General features: G+C 32.2%; 1 protein-coding gene and 2 long non-coding RNA genes across 3 annotated transcripts in view; 2 read left to right on the forward strand and 1 right to left on the reverse strand.

Moving 5' to 3' along the window:
• Positions 1–17,144, reverse strand: part of LOC127710750 (glycosyltransferase 1 domain-containing protein 1-like) — an 801,321-nt gene that overhangs the window by 41,463 nt on the left and 742,714 nt on the right. The gene's annotated exons all lie outside the window — the stretch shown is intronic.
• On the forward strand, positions 988–3,378 carry LOC127710761 (uncharacterized). The gene is made up of 2 exons (XR_007986314.1): positions 988–1,513; positions 3,092–3,378. It is a non-coding gene; the product is annotated as an uncharacterized LOC127710761 (long non-coding RNA).
• Positions 14,161–16,287, forward strand: LOC127710765 (uncharacterized). Its single transcript, XR_007986318.1, has 2 exons — positions 14,161–14,238; positions 15,956–16,287. It is a non-coding gene; the product is annotated as an uncharacterized LOC127710765 (long non-coding RNA).

Genomic DNA, 17,144 nt, shown 5'->3' on the forward strand with positions numbered 1-17,144 from the left:
AAGCTTAAATGTAGTGTCCATACTTGCTCAACTGTTCAGGGTTTGACCTCTGCAGGAAAATCCGGTTTGCTGTCACTCTGACAGCTTCTTGTTGGTTATTATCTTGAATATTATCATAGATAAAGATAAACTGTAAACAGTGAAAATGTTCAGCAAAGGAAGATCTACAAATTAGTTAAAATGTCAATAATTGTCAATTGACCCATTAAGGAGTTGTTGCCCTTTAAAGGCAATTTTACACAATTTGTTCATCATGATTGTTAACTTTAAAAAATCTTCTCCTCTGAAACTACTCAAGCAATGTCAGCTAAACTTACGCTGAATGATCCTTAGGGTATCTAGTATAAAGTTTTTGATTTACATTATGTTTCATAAAAAACAAGGCCGCTATGGCTAAAAATAGAACATAGGAGTAAAATGTGGTTTTCTCTACCTGCCCTGAAATACAGTTCACCTTCTTGCTCCCAACCGCGTCGGAGTGCCAGCTTGGGCGATGCTTGTGTACGACGGTTCTCCAGTCAAAAGCACCAGGGATACAATAAAGTTATACAAACTTCATATCTTGTGAATACAAACCCTCTGACCTTAATTATTAAAATATCAGGCCTATGATACAAGCGAACCATGATGTTTTTAATCTGCTCTGTCCATCTGTCCAACAGTCATAACAGTGTGAAACAGATTAACAATTTTTTTTGTCAATGTAGTTAATGATGAGTACATGTAGTTATATATTGTATCTCTTTAACTTAAAACTTGTACATCATGTACATGTATTCAAATGATTTGATATTTCTTATTCCTGACTTGCAGACTGCTAGTTTTGTCTAAGTTATCTCCCTGGTCAGTCGGTGTACACTTGGAACAAGCAAAATTGTTTTCCCCAACAAAACCATAAATTAGAGTATTCCGAAGGAAATCGTATAATGCCGCACCTTTTGCATGTTTTGGCTGCATTTGTACATTTGACAACTGGGTCAATATCCCTAATGGACCTTGAGATGAGGAACACCGATTTATGACTCTCATTAAAAAATTAGTCCGCCATACAATTGTGGAAGCTGTGATTTTAAAAATTGACATAAATGAACTAGGACTGGTGTTTTATAGAGCTGATGTGATGTGAAAAAAAGTATAAAAAAATAAACCTGAACAAATAATTACAAAGGACATATTTTTTAATGATTTTTATGGTCGGAATTTTGTGATTATTTCCTGAGGAGAGTGACATTTTTCACTATCTTTCGGGGTTGGGCACTTGACGGGAAAACGAATCACACTTGCCACCCCGAAAATCGCACCACACATGTGCAAGTGTCTCAGCTTCAAAATGAGCCATCATACATATCCAAGTTTACGATATGGCCTGAGCAACAGAAGAAAACGTTAACATTACCGCCTATAAAGAATCTATTACGCATATTGCCCCAATTTGTGGCCTTGAATTTCAAAGGTGATGGAGTGTTTCATGGCTCAGTGACCACAATTTAGGATGATAGCTGCTGAAATCAAGGTCAGTTACACTCTTTTAGTGCTAATAATCAAAATAATACAAAATGGCTTCCCAAACTTTTGATTTTTATCAAAAATATACTAATTTTTTGTTGTTAAATAGCATTGATGCAGAAAATGGGTCATGTAAAATCTGGACAGGGGCCATTCAGAGGAAAAGAAATTATATTTTAGGGATGCTAAATGTGGCTTATCCAAATGAAAAAAGGACAAAAATGAATGTTGCACGCTTGGCAAAAATGTTACAGTTAAAAACAATTGACATCGATAGAAATTTAGATGCCTCGCACCTCTGCCATAATGCCTTGTGTGTTAATGCTGACCATATAATTTTTGAGCCCCATGATTTAAATAACCACCGTAAGGTCTGTGTAACTTCACAAAAATGCACCACTCATGAACTGCATGGCACAACATATCCTAACTGCATGTTGCATCTTAAACTGTGGTTTGTTCTATTTTTAATTCTAAAATTTAAGTCTCCGAGGTGACATATTGCACACTTCACTATGCATTAATCATTTACTCAAATACAAGTTTCTTACACTGCTAAAAAAATGAAAATGGGATAAAAGCCCTCCCTCTCACCCTCCAAGACACTGAAACAAACATGCATGTTTATATTAACCTGAGGTAACACATTTTACGGCTTGTTTCACGAGTGTTTACCTTTTATTGACATAGGAGGGGGAGTAACTCTTGTTGTTTACAAATGTATTTTTAACTGTGTCAGGAAATTGGGACATTCAAACCACATGAACCAACTAAAGTAAGCATGCTTTAAAAGAAATCTTCAATATAAAAACCAAACAAATCAAACAAAAACTACAAAATTATAAAATTAGGATATCAAAAGTAAAATAAAAAGCTAACAGAACTGAAAAAGTTGCAAATGGAAGTAAATATGGACATAATTTTATTTTATTTTATTTCCTTGTATGTTGTATCAATGAATGTGTGCATGATAGGAAAAATAAATTTTTATGCAATACTTGTGTGTTAATTTGCATGTATGTGGTATGTTTCAATGTCAATACACTCTGTAAGATGTGTACAACTCTAAATTATGATGTCATAATGCAATGACGTCACAAAAACAATGACGTCACAATGTACTCTTCACCAAAGAAATAACCCATTTTTCCCAATTTCAACACACATACAAAAAAACCTCTAAAATTCTTATTCCTTGATGGATTTTGAAAACAAGACTAGTTTTGGAAAGGTCTGTGACTAATCTTTACAGTAATGAACATATATTAGAGATAGTTATTCAATAAAAAAAATATAATAGAAAACAAGACTATCAGGGTGGAAAAATTTCTTAAATCTGATAGTTTTTAAGTGAAAAACATTATATTTACATGATTTATCAACAAAAAATGAGGATTTGTAGAAAGTCTGTAAGGTAGAAGAGGCTTATGAATTGCAGTTATACCAATAAAAGTTAAAACAAATGTTTAAAATGTAAATTTATAACATATATGCTTATTGTTTTTTTTTTCTTCCTTAAAAAGGATATTGAACAGTTATAACCATTGCTACCTATAAGTATTAAAATGAGCTTATTTTATTTCAGATATGGCTAAAACTTCACAGAATTGTTCAGAAATGTGTACTAAAGGGATACAAACTGCAATATAAGTGGAATCTGACATTAGCTGATTTAATATGGGTCAATATCCCTAATGGACCTTGAGATGAGGAACACAGATTTATGACTCTCATTAAAAAATTAGTCCGCCATACAATTGTGGAAGTTGTGATTTTAAAAATTGACATAAATGAACTAGGACTGGTGTTTTATAGAGCTGATGTGATGTGAAAAAAAGTATAAAAAAATAAACCTGAACAAATAATTACAAAGGACATATTTTTTAATGATTTTTATGGTCGGAATTTTGTGATTATTTCCTGAGGAGAGTGACATTTTTCACTATCTTTCGGGGTTGGGCACTTGACGGGAAAACGAATCACACTTGCCACCCCAAAAATCGCACCACACATGTGCAAGTGTCTCAGCTTCAAAATGAGCCATCATACATATCCAAGTTTACGATATGGCCTGAGCAACAGAAGAAAACGTTAACATTACCGCCTATGGAGAATCTATTACGCATATTGCCCCAACTGTATGAAATTATTCGAAGTTTTATTTATAAAATATTTGAAGATTGTTTAATTCTTCTGTTGACGCATAAATCTTACAACGGCTACGAAGGGATTCCACTTTGTCGCTCGGATCACTCGGTCTTAATCCGTAGGCAGCGGAGGAAAGTCATGATGTCTTCAATTGTCACACCTACTGAAAAGATAAATAACTCTAGACAAAATCATCTAAATAATGGATGCATCCCGTTTGCTGAAAAGAATGAATTGGTAAGCCTAATAAAACTTTTGATCCAAATTTCATAGTTGACTAAGCATAAAATATGATATTTTGATCACAGTACATTCCCAGGTTAAAAGTTTATGGTCATGTGCAACAAAGTTTATCATGAAACAATATGTTTAGCATAGTACCAGTTTTGACTTATTACAATAAAAAAAGAATGGAAACTAGGAATGTGTCAAGGAGACAACAACCTGAAAATAAAACGGAAAATAGCTTAAGGCCACCAATGGGCCTTCAACACAATCCATAATCCAACACGCAGAAGCAGGCTGGATCAGGGCCTTATTCATTAATGTATACTAGTACAAAAAAAAAATGGACGTCGCTACACTTCAAAACAGATATGAACCAAGATAAAAAAAACATACAAGACTAACAAAAGCTACCTAGATGTTCCTGAATTAGGATATTCACAAAAGTTCAGCAAGTTATACATGTTTTGTGAGATATAAACCTACCACCAATAAATTTTGTACCTCTATCTAATGTGGAATAGATAAACACACTGATACATACAGGAAGTCTATTTAAAAAAATAAATGTTTGTTCTTATGTTGTGTTCTTATGTTAAAGACACACAGTACATAAATTTTATCCCTCCTTACACAACTCAAAATCCAATAATTTTAGTGGTTTTCATTTGTTGCTGTGTTTCGTATTTGCTTTTCGTTTATTGTTTTTAGCTCACCTTTCCTAACTGCCATGCAATACTCTCAGAATGCTGGATACTATCCACACTGGTTTGTGTCCACACTTATTAATTATACATTAAAAACTTAGAAGCAAAAGAAAAACTTTGATGAAAATTTAAATAAAAAAACTACAGGTGAGCGATTCAAGCCCTTGAGAGCCTCTTGTTTCTAATAACATCATCTAGCTCCTGCCTGCTTGAAACATGTTCTTTCCCTCAGTATCCTTTCCATAATTATTTCAACATTCCAGCAACACGTGTATATGGAATATGCATCTCCCTGTTTATAAGACATCACAGAACTTGCGTTTTCAATTTTACATCCATTTTCAAATTGACAGCTGCTGACAATGCAGCTACATTTGTACTGAAACAAGGGTTTGAAATGGTAAAATGGAAGTCAACTCTTTGAAAATTTTACGGAATTGTTTAACTGTAAACAAACTCATCATAGATACCAGGATTAAAAGGTGTAATGACCACTCAACTTAAACTTATCTTTAATTGCTCATACATTTTACAAGGTTTCCATTATGCATCAAGTTCAGACAAAAAATGAAAACAACACTCATATAAATTTCTAATTGACAACTTATTTGTTGAATTTGGAGGTAGACCTTTTCAACTAATTGTCGGCATTCCTATGGGAACGAACTCTGCGCCTCTTCTTGCCAACCTCTTCTTATTTCCGTATGAGTCGGAGTTCCTTCAGACAGTTGTCAAAAACAAGAAGATCAAAGAAGCCAGATCATTTAATTTCTCAATCAGATATATTGATGATGTTCTTTCCATTTACAATCCAAACTTTTCTGATTGGCTTTCTCTACCTCATTTTTAGACTTATACCTCGAATTTCATATAAGGGGTCATCTCAGTACCAGAATCTATGAAAAACGAGGCGATCTTAATTTTGAAATAATAAATTTCCCCCAACTTAGTAGCAATATACCAACTTCACCTGCATATGGGATATACATTTCCCAACTCATTCGGTATTCAAGAGCTTGCAGCTGCTACACAGACTTTATAAAACGTCACCAGTGTCTGAGCAGAAAGTTGATGAGCCAATATTATGTCAAAGAACGTCTCGTCCTTTTTCTAAAAAATGTTCATTGGAAGATACCAAAGCCTTGTTGATAAATACACAAATAATACATGATGATCTTGAAGTATAGATTCTAAGTACTGACGTTGTTTATCATCTTAATTGCGTGGTCTTTTTTCGGTACATATACATCCCGCCATTGTGTTATTGTGCTATGGTCAATTTTGTATTCTTGTCTTTCATGTTTGCTTTTGTATTTTGTTTATAGAGTGTCTATATGCTATTTTAATTTTCTTTGTTGAAATAGTTATTTATTTTTATAGTGATTAAGATTATATTACAATGTTGACTGCTATACCCCAATTTTTAACATTTTTACCTATTATGTCTGTTTTGCTCACACATTGTCAATATAATGGAATTCCATGCGACCGTCATACAAGTGAGAGGTTTAGCTATGAAACAAGATTTAATCCAGCATTTTGTACATAAGGAAATACCTGTACCAAGTCAGGAATATGACAGTTGTTTTCCATTCGTTTGATGTGTTTGAACTTTTGATTTTGCCATTTTATAAAGGACTTTCCGTTCCGAATTTCCCTTGGAGTTCGGTATTTTTGTTATTTTATTTTTTCGTGCCTTCAAAGCGCTTTTCTGGATTTACCTTCATCAGGAACTTTCAGAGCCGAAAATTTGAAAACCATTGAAGTGTAAGAACCATTCCTCCAAACAGTACCTGAAAGTATTAGCCAAATCAATCTAAGGCCAACTTTGCCCTAAGGGACTTGAAACCTTAGTTTCGTAATAGTTTATAAATTTATAAACGGACAATTTGAGGTCTGTTATATTTAATTACTGATATCGTACTCGTTTCGATTTATGTCTGGTGATTTATGTCAATTTACAATAAATACTTCTATCCACTGTAAGCTGACAATTTAGGTAGTGATTTTAAAACTGTAGATGAACTTATTACCAATTTTCGTATTATGTAATGTTAATAAAGATATTTACTTTTCCTTAGTGATCAGAAGTTACGGTCGTTATCAGGACGGGCGTCACAAGTTTTGTTTTCTTACTGAAGGTTTGTATATGGTAACCTGTGTTTTGCGCAAAAAAGTACAATCAATAAACAAATCAGAGCTAAATATCTAATCATAACATATGTGTTTCTTGTTCTCCCATGCACAGGGCTACCTTTTCCGCCCTCTAAAATTGCAGTTTAAAAAAAAAATCTGTACTTAGTGTTTCTCAAAGCAACACTAATATACCGATATTAAAATCTCATAAATCAATCTAAAAGACAAAAACTGAGGGATTTGAAAAGAATTTATTTACTAACTAAAAATGTATATGTATCCGGGATCTTTAAAACATGTAAAGATTATTTATTTAAACCAGAATGCCAATAATATGAACCGAATCGAGCATAGCGAACATGTGAGTTCATCTATTCATAATAACAGTATCTTTAATAAAGTCAGTGTGTTAGCCAGTCACAGTTTATTTACAATTAAACGTTGTGTTGAAAAAGTCGATGACAGGTAAGCAATGTTGTCATTGTTAAATGTATAATCTGCATTTTTACGTTTGAAGACCACAATCATATTTGCATATCTAAATTAAAAGAAATAAATAAAACTATATTAACTAGATGCGTGTTAAACACAGTTCAAAATATGTTTATCACTTTGATAGTTGCAACAGAAATTTAATTTTAACTCAGATATTTTTGGATATTTGTAAACGCTACTGTATTAAGGCAAATAAATATATATAAAATATCTGCCATAAAGAACAGTAGCCCTTTTCACAAAAAATCGTAAGTGTAAAATTTATCGTTAGTCTAAAATATTCCTTAACAATTCAACAAAATATTTTTATCGTAAGATTAATTTTACACTTAAGATTTTTTGTGAAAAGGGCTACAGGTACAGATGAAAGGTAAATCAATATTTGTACCAAACATTCTCATATGCTGACTTTCTTATTGATCCAGTATCGAGCAAAGCAATATTTGATTTAAATACGAGGAACTTCAATGGATATACTTTTAATCATGTATTTTTACAACAGGTCTTCTTAACTTCCGGAGCACATTAGATAACTCTGACTTTTTGTTTAATTTCCTGTTGTTCAGTCTTTATAAAAATAATGAGATGTGATTTGATTACCAACGAGACAACTATCCATCAAAGGTCAAATGAAGTGGATGTAAGCAAATATAGGCAATCATATGGCCTTCAAAAAGGAAAAAAGCAAAATAGTTTTCTATGATGAGTTTTGTACACTGTTGTTTGTTTATTGGTCGTTTTGGGTTTTTTTGCCGTGGCGTTGTTAGTTTATCTTTGCCTTATGAGTTCGAATATTCTTTTGGTATCTTTTGTCCCTTATCTGCAGTCTAAATAATCTTTTTTTCCCGAAGCCTGTATAAAGATGAGGGAAATTTGGTGTGATGGTAACTGAGAAAACTGTCCATTAAGGATAACAGTAGATTTTAATGACCGTATTCTATGTATCATCAGTAAACTACTTAGTAGCGATTTCCGTTAACAAGATTACTGAAAACCTTTACTTAAGTGTCCAAAAGATATAAAGATTTGCCAATATGCCAGTAGAGCTTTGTGTCATGTGACCTGGTTTTACTACGAATGTAGATCGTCTGACTATTTCGGACATAATTACAACTTTTGCGCACACTGTTTATTGACTGTTTTCCTCAAGTGTTATGCCGACAACTGGTGATAACTGCGAAATGTGTAACCAGCTATATTTATTTAACAATAAAAAATGTTCTGTGGAGAAAAGATATGAAATTACTTAAATTTGGCTCCTTGCTCTCCAACGTTTGAAACATTTAGAAGATTATAAATTTATTTCTACCCCCTCTGACGATATATCAATATAAAGTTAACTTAAACCATAGTTTCAGCAGAATCGAATCTATGCCGACTGTTAACCTTGCGAATACAAAACAACACGATCAGGATTTTCTTTTACTTTGTAATTATAAAAAGAGGTAGAATAGATAAAAAAAAAAAAAAAATTCACAGTAAAATTCCATTTTTTTCTGTTAGATTCCCTCGTTTAAGCTATATTATCCTCTCTTTTTATTAACAGACAAAAAACTCCAACAAAAAAGAGAAACAAATCGTAAAAAGTCTTTAGATTACACGCATCATAGCAACACATATTTTAATTACAGGATATTAAGCAATGTTTTTCTTTTATTCAACAGATATCCATGCTTTGTGATGAGAATCCGACCAATCAGAAAGAAGTATATATTTGGCCTCATTCTTTTGGCTTTGTTTCCACTTATACTTGTCATACAGCAGTTACCAAGTAAGTTTAGAATTATTTTTTAATATCGAAAAACTGATTGCATTGGATTAACATCTTTAATTTCAGAATGTGATAAATATAACGATTTCAGAAGTAAATTATCAAAGAGTTATTACTGCGAGAGACCATCGACTTTTGAATGTTTATCTGTGAGAAATATGAAAGAGCTAAACAACCTTGGAAAATATTAACACTCTGCAGGAAAAGCACGTAATGGTAAATTACTCAAATGTTTTTGTTTGTTGAATATGTTAGCATGTCATACTTCGCCCCATTCATTCATTATTTGTATACTTTGTGTATAAATGTTATATTATGATGTATATTGTTCATTGAATATTTATATTGCGTAAATTCAATAAGCTGTATTTGCTTACGGAGACTCATAATTTACGCTCGAATAAAAAAGTCAAAAAGTTAAATGTAGTAAACAGTTGAGCATTGAAGACAATTCCTTATAAAGAAGGTATAAATGTGTGAATGACAAAACCAAAAGAAGAAGAAAAAAAAAAACTATAAACGAAAAAACCAGTCTACAAAACACAACATAGAAAACAATATATATTGTGAAATACAAACCAAATAAAAAAATAAAAAAAAATAGACCTTTTGTAAATCAAATGTTCGATTATGTCCGTTATGAATACAAACTGAGAGTTTGTTTTAGAAGCTAATTCCAAAATGTGATGACATTCTATTCAATGTTTGTATTTCAGGCATTGAAGGTGATAATAGAAATTCTGAAAATTTAGACATTCAACAAAAACTTTCTACAACTTACAGTCCTCTTAAAACTACAAGAAGCTTAATTCCAAAAAGAGACACTAAAGGTGTACCTAAACTATTACACAAAGTGAAACCAAACAAGCCTGCATCAATAGTAAAAGTCAAACAACGAGGGCTATCGCAAGGAATAATCAAACGTGGTGGGCGACGTTTTATAAGATCTGGTGGTTCCCTTAGTTTAGATTTGAGAAGACAGCCTACCATTTTTGCTGACGAACTTGATCCAACAACAGATTGGTGGAAGGCATTTTTAGAACTTGCAGAGTATTTATTATTTTCTAAAAGTAGAATTTTAGCTGCAACTTTGTTTGCAATGAGATGCAAGCATGTGAATCTCGAGATAACAGGTGTTCAACTCCAAATTTTGAGAAAGCCATTAAACCACAAATTGTCAATTTATAGCTCTATATTCAAATCAAATACTGTATTAAAAGTTGTTAAAATATCCTAGTTGAAAAACTCAAATTCCAGTTAATCAGTTTAGACCCGATGATTTTATCATATGCTGAAGTTTAAGAAGCCTTTGATCAGTAAATACATCAAACAAATAATCAATCCATCAATCCATCAATCAATTGTGATTATATTGATTAGCCACAGCACTAATGGTTATCACTATGCATGATTATCATTGTTGTGTTATCATAGTTATTAAAGATGCACACGACGGGTGCCACATTTTCAGCAGGATTTCCTTACCCTTCCTGAGTATCTGAGATCACACTCGGTTTTGGTTGGGTTCGTGTTGCTCAGTCTTTAGTTTTCTATGTTGTGTTTTGTTTTGTTGTCTTTTGGACGTTTTTCGTTTTTTGCCATGGTCTTGTCAGTTTGTTATCGACTTTTGAGTATGAATGTCCCATCGGTATCATCCGCCTCTCTCTTGTAACTGGTATCGAAGCTCCACTTCCAGATTCTCCAAATAGACCAAAGAGCATGTTGATGGAACACTGATGATATTACTCGTTCAACGAACACATGCCGAGTTTTCGTAATAAGTCAATTAATGCACGGCATTAAATTTTATCCGTCATGTTTTCTCCTTATAAAGACTGTAATTATCATTGATAAACGTGTATTGAGAAGACATAAGTGTATTTTGGTGAAATCCGTATAAGTGAACACAAATTTAATCTGTGTTTTGCCTTTGTTGACTTGACAACTACATATTGCATACATACGGCTTATACTATCAATACACCGTAATTTAAAAGAGTATTATCAATTTCATCCTACATATACCACTTTTTGATATTAAGACACAGGTCAACGAGTTCTAAATGTACGAACAATTTCATTAAAATAAAAAAACCTCCAAACAACGTATACTTTGCCTGAATTGACTTATTTTTTCATAGTCAACATTTTTAATTTGTATAGTTCAACCTAGAAAATCGCTTGCGAAACACATCAAAAACCAAATGAGAACACCTTTTTCCCCCAATATAAGAATAAAAAAGGAAAAAGAAAAGTAACATACAATTATTACAGGATTGTCTTTCTTTTTGTTAGATATAAAACTTACTTGCTTACATCCGAAATGGTATTATGCTTTCTTATTTAATGATGTTAGACTTATCAACAAAACGATGTAGCAATGCCCGGAATAAGCATCTTTCACATGCTTCAAAAAAGGACGAAATCTAACCAGTGTTTATTGTACTATTTTATAATGACATTTAGCATTATCTAGAGCTTATTTTCATGTTCGTCTATATTTAAATGAATATATCAAAACTCTTTTTTTACTCACTAGGTAAATTTATCGTTTAAATTGAGTTAAGAAGGCAGTTTCAATTAATCATTTGGTCTGCACATACTCACATACAATTGGAAAATTGAGTTACTTATTTCAGTGATTTGAAAGCTGTTCAAAAGGATTATCGCTGTTCCTATATGAAGTCACGTGGTAACTGGTGGGACTGCAACTCATATCCATATAAAATACTTGCAGATAAACTCTGTTTAGTTTATTCTTTCGGGTATGATATTTTAAGAAATATATAATTTCAAGAATATAAGTGAAGAGTCAAACATTTAATATCCAGAAATCAAAGCCATATCAAGACACCTTCACCCTCAGAACAAAACGTATCAGTAAGACATGAACATGTGTAAGCAATCATGGAACGTTGAAATTTAAAAAAACGAGAGAGAGAGAGTTCATATCACGTGCGTAGGTAGTGTAAGCATATCCAGAGTGACAGACAGGCTACACAATTAATGCCTATAATGTATGGGGTGTGGTTAAGTTTTGGCTTGACTTGAGATCACCTGTTTGAAAAACAGACAATTTAAAGTGCATCAAAACTCTTATTGTATATTGCCTGTTCGCTCAATAGTGTTATACCAAAGAGGAAAACAAATTTCGAAAAAAAATATTTGGCAGTTCAACAGACCACAAGAACCACCATTAAGTGATTCTTCCGAACAAAAAACCGTTTTAAGACCAACAACAGCAAACAATCCTATATATGTTTTGGTTAAAAAATATTATCATGAAACATAAAGGTCATGACGACCATGGCTAATAAAGTACAACATTTAAAACTTTCATTAAATCTTTATATTTATTTTGTACCGAAAAATACCCTCGATCCTACATATACAAGTTGAACATATTTCCACACATCTTCCAAAAAACAGAGTTGTCAAAACATATTTTTGAAAATACTACCGTGCTTCAAATAATTGAAAGTAATAAATTATAACAGGAACACCAAATTGCAGATTTTCACATAATTTAATAAATAAGATTCATACATGAGGAAATAATGCTATAAATTTGGTGCTTCCAAACGCTATTCTCATTTATTTTGTTTATCAGAATTGGAAACGACTTCCGGTTTGACGATGCAATGGCAACACTTGGATGTGAAGTTCATTCTTTTGATCCAAGGTATTTGTATGCTTAAAGTTGGTTCCTGTTTAAAAATAGCTATTTTTATACTTTTTAAAGCTTTATACAACTGAATTGGAAACGATTGACATCAATAATTCGGTTATGTCTTAATTTTAGTTGAACTGTCTAAATAATTGTTAATGTTAAAAACTACATTAGCAGATCTGGAATCATTCATCTACGATATCGAAAAATTGTAACTAATTATAGCTAAAACTATTAAAATATCAAAGCCTAGGACTGATCTTACTAAGAAGGAACAGCTAAAAAACAGTTAAAGAGTATCATAATGTTTAGAATGTGAAGTGAAGAATAGTATTGTAGGTTTTGTAAAGTTTGACTTTAGAGTCGAAGAAAAAGCATCTTATAAACTTAACATAACAATAAGGATTACTGTTAGAATATAAGAAAATTACCAAAAACATAATTTAGTAATATATAGTCGGTTTATGGAATACCAAAGGACACTCAGAATCTATTTCAAAATATTGATTGATTGATGGTTGGTGTTTTAACGCCACTTTTAAGCGCCACATTTGGGTTATTTCGTGGCGGTCAGTTTTTATAGGTGGAGGAAGCCAGAGTGCCTGGAGAAAACCACCGACCTTCGATAGGAAAACTGACAATCCTAGTCAATTAAGATTTGAGTCGAGTGCACCCGGACGAGCAGGGTTCGAACTCACAACCTCAGTGTTGACTGGCTAGTGATTACAGTAGTAGAACTACTTAGACCACTTGGCCACCGAGGCCCCTATTTCAAAATAAATTCATTATCTATAGTTATTTGTTTATAGAAATAGAAGCTATAATAATATAAACGGTACCAATTTCCCTGCACCAAATGTGCATTCCATATAACAAATACTAAACGACCAGGACGACGCAAAAGGTGACAATTCCAGGATCTGTGATACCGGAAGGATTGAGGGACATAAGTAATACTTTATGACTCGGTCAACACGTAGATTGGCATCCATTGGAGCGATATATATGACAATTTAAGAGAATATAATTGACAATAAGACAACTATCCACTATATTCCAAATTATGTGGATGTAAGCAACTATACTTAAGTCCACTGTACGCGATTGATACATTCGAAAGTCCTTTACCGTATAATCTGCCATAAAAGCTTCGACAACAATTAAAAAAAAGGTCTACAATTAAATACATATATTTGTCTATTCATTATGATTGCAAAGTAAAATTTCAAGGCCACTGGACTGTAGACGTAATTATAATCTGAAGCATATTTCCCTATAGATGTCTTTTTGGTTTTGGTTTTATTGTTCAATTGCTTAACCTTTGGTTTCTTAAACTTTTGATTTCTTTTTATTCAAATAAGCAGTAAAATTCATAATGCGACAATAATTTCAGTATGAATGTTAGTGAACATACAAGAGAAAGTGGTGTGGTTTTTCACACGTTTGGAATAGGAAGTCACAACGATGATTTATTTACTCCGAGGACAAACGAATATACCATGTATACCAGAGAAGAACAAAAAAACACATGGAAGCTTAAAAAGTTGTCAACAATCCTTTCCCATCTAGGCCATCAAAATGTAAGCATATTACTTTATTGTGATCAACTTTTAATAGATGAACTTAAAACCATTTACGAAATTAACCATATTCTTACAATATATTGTATTAATATTCTGCATATTACTTTAACTGTGAAAAAAGGGAGAGAAAGGACGAATAGACAGATTTTGTTCAATTAACCATTACATATAGAACCTTGGATGGAGCAATATAAAAAAAAAACGTTTTGGGAGGGTAGTTAATATTATACTCGCCGTTTTACTCATGTTAGAATATGTTAATGAGTCCTTAAGTTTACTGCGCATTATGCAATGGCGAATTTGGTACATGTTTCTGGTCTAACTCTTATACAATACCAAATTTATTTTTTTTTTACATTACAATAATTTAAAATCTGGTCCATGTTTTTGGACTTCGCTATTGGTAAAAAGTAAAATAACAAAAATACCGAACTCCAAGGAAAATTGAAACGGAAAGTTCCTTATCATATGGCAAAATCAAAACTTAAGAGACATCAAACGAATGAAAAACAACTATTATATTACTGACTTGGTACAGGCATTTCCTTACAAGAAATTTTCTATGTAGAAAACGGTGGCAAGTAGGTCAAATTTTCTTTTTTCAAACATATAAATGGTTGTTGTTTATCATATATATTATAGTGAACAAGAGGCGTATAAGCTGTTTGTAACAATATATAATTCAATTGGAAAAATGCAAAGAGCGTGTTTTTGCCATTCAAAACATTTCAGTATTTTACTATTAGAATAAGTAATATCTTCTGAAACTTTCAGGCTCTGCATTTTACTTAGCTACTACCTAGCTTTACAAGCAGATATCTTCCCCTTTAGCATGTCTACTGCAGATATTAATTTTTGCTAAACGATTTGTTTTTAGCTTTCTATGAGCTATTGTCATCATAATAGATAGAGAAAACTTGCAAATCTTTATTGACACTTGCCAAAAAATGCTTAAATTTTTAATAACTACCTGTTGTTTATATAACTACAATTATCAGATATCCTTATATGAGTTATTGCCCTCAATTTGTATTTGACTTATAAGTTTGAATATTCCTTTGGTATCTTTCGCCTCTCTTTTAATCGTTTCCTTGTAAGCAGCATACCTCTATGAATGAAATCATGATATGAGAGACAAGCTCTGGAATATCGTATCATTGGTCTTTAATGTTGTAATGACTATTTAGTTGAAGGCCATTTTAGTAAATGACCAATATGATAATATTCCAAGCATAATTGAGAAATATACTAAGAAATAAAAGATAGTGTACCAATATTACTCTTAATTCATTTGTCAAACATAAAACAGAACTGAAAAGATACTTCTTCTGACATGCTGGCGATTTTCATTCTTCTTTTTTATAATATCTTGTCGACTATCAATTTTTCTTCTTGTTATATGTTGCCAAGTCTCATTTCTTTTTTTTTTTTTTTACATTTGCTCATTCTAATTTTTCTTTTCTTTTAATACTAGCCAATTTTCATTTTTTTTTTTTCATTTATAACTCGTTGTTCCTCTTTTGTTTTTATTTTTTTCAACTTGCTGATTCTCGGTTGTTTCTTGTTTTACAACTCGTTGATTCTCAGTTTTTCTTTTTTTATTAATTCTTCCTGATTCTACTTTTTCCTTTCATTTTACATGTCGGTGATTCTCAATTTATATCTTTTTCAGTTTTCGTTTTGTATATTGATGATTCTCATTTTTTACATCCAGATGACTCTAGATATTCTTAAACTGGACATTGAAGGTTACGAGTGGGATGTATTAGAAAATATTATACAGGAAGATCTTCTTTCCAAGATAAAACAATTAGAGGTCGAATACCACATTTTCCCAGATTTTCCAAAGCGGGAAAAGTACGTAGATGTGCTTAAAACTTTCCAGTCTTTGTGGAAGCTTAATTTCAGACGATATTACAAATTCGTTCATCATTTTACCCCGAATGAAAATATGGCACATTTGCAGGCAGATGTCGCATACGTGAATGGTTATTGATTCACCTTGTAATCGAGTGCATTTAACAAATATTTAAGCCAAAATCTAAACTATTTCTGTTTCGAAATTTCTCCATTCAATACTTTAAACTGTTCATTTCAGAGATGTTCAAATTTCGCACTTTGTAGAGCCAACCCTAGTCGCGAGATTCATTTCTATTTTCCTTTTCCGCGATTCTGATCTTCTGACCCGGTCTCGCCTCTTGTGTAGTTCATACGATTCCATCAGTATTTCTTTTTTAGCTGGATTTGTCTTTATAATATATTTATTTACATAGATAATTTCACCGTAAACTTCCGTTGCCTTAATTACAAACCTTTCAAAATTTGTCCGTTTATAAATTTTGAAATTATAAAGAAACTACGGTTTTAACACCCTCAGGTAAAGTTGACCTTAGATGGATTTGGCTTTTTTATGTTTTTTTTTGTTATCATATAGCTCTATAAATGTTTCGGGTCTTACACATCATGTACATTCTCGGCTTTCAAATATTCGGCTTTGATCGTTCCTGATGAAGGTAATCCAGAAAAGCGCTTCGGACGCATGAAATTATTTAACATGTTGTTTTCATTTTAAAAATGACAATGTAAACAAGCGGCATTTTCGCCATTTAACCTTAATTCTGTAATTAGCAAATTTCCGTCTAAATCTAAATTCAAACACTAAAGGTTTCCATTTCAAAGTGTGTTCTTTTCAACTTACGAGCTTAGGAAAATGAAAATAACACATTATAATTTTTAAGAGTTATCGTCCGAGGCGCTTTTCTGGATTTACGTTGTACTTTATCTGGAACGCCCAAACCCAAAAATTGGAAAGCCAATGATGAATAGATGTTTAATAATCGAGGAGCTCTATTAATTAGAGGACATACATAGAATACTAGTAACTAAATCACCGACGGACAACA

This window comes from Mytilus californianus, unplaced genomic scaffold, assembly GCF_021869535.1.
Source record: "Mytilus californianus isolate M0D057914Y unplaced genomic scaffold, xbMytCali1.0.p SCAF_8, whole genome shotgun sequence".
In the NCBI taxonomy this organism is placed as follows: Eukaryota; Metazoa; Mollusca; class Bivalvia; order Mytilida; family Mytilidae; genus Mytilus; species Mytilus californianus.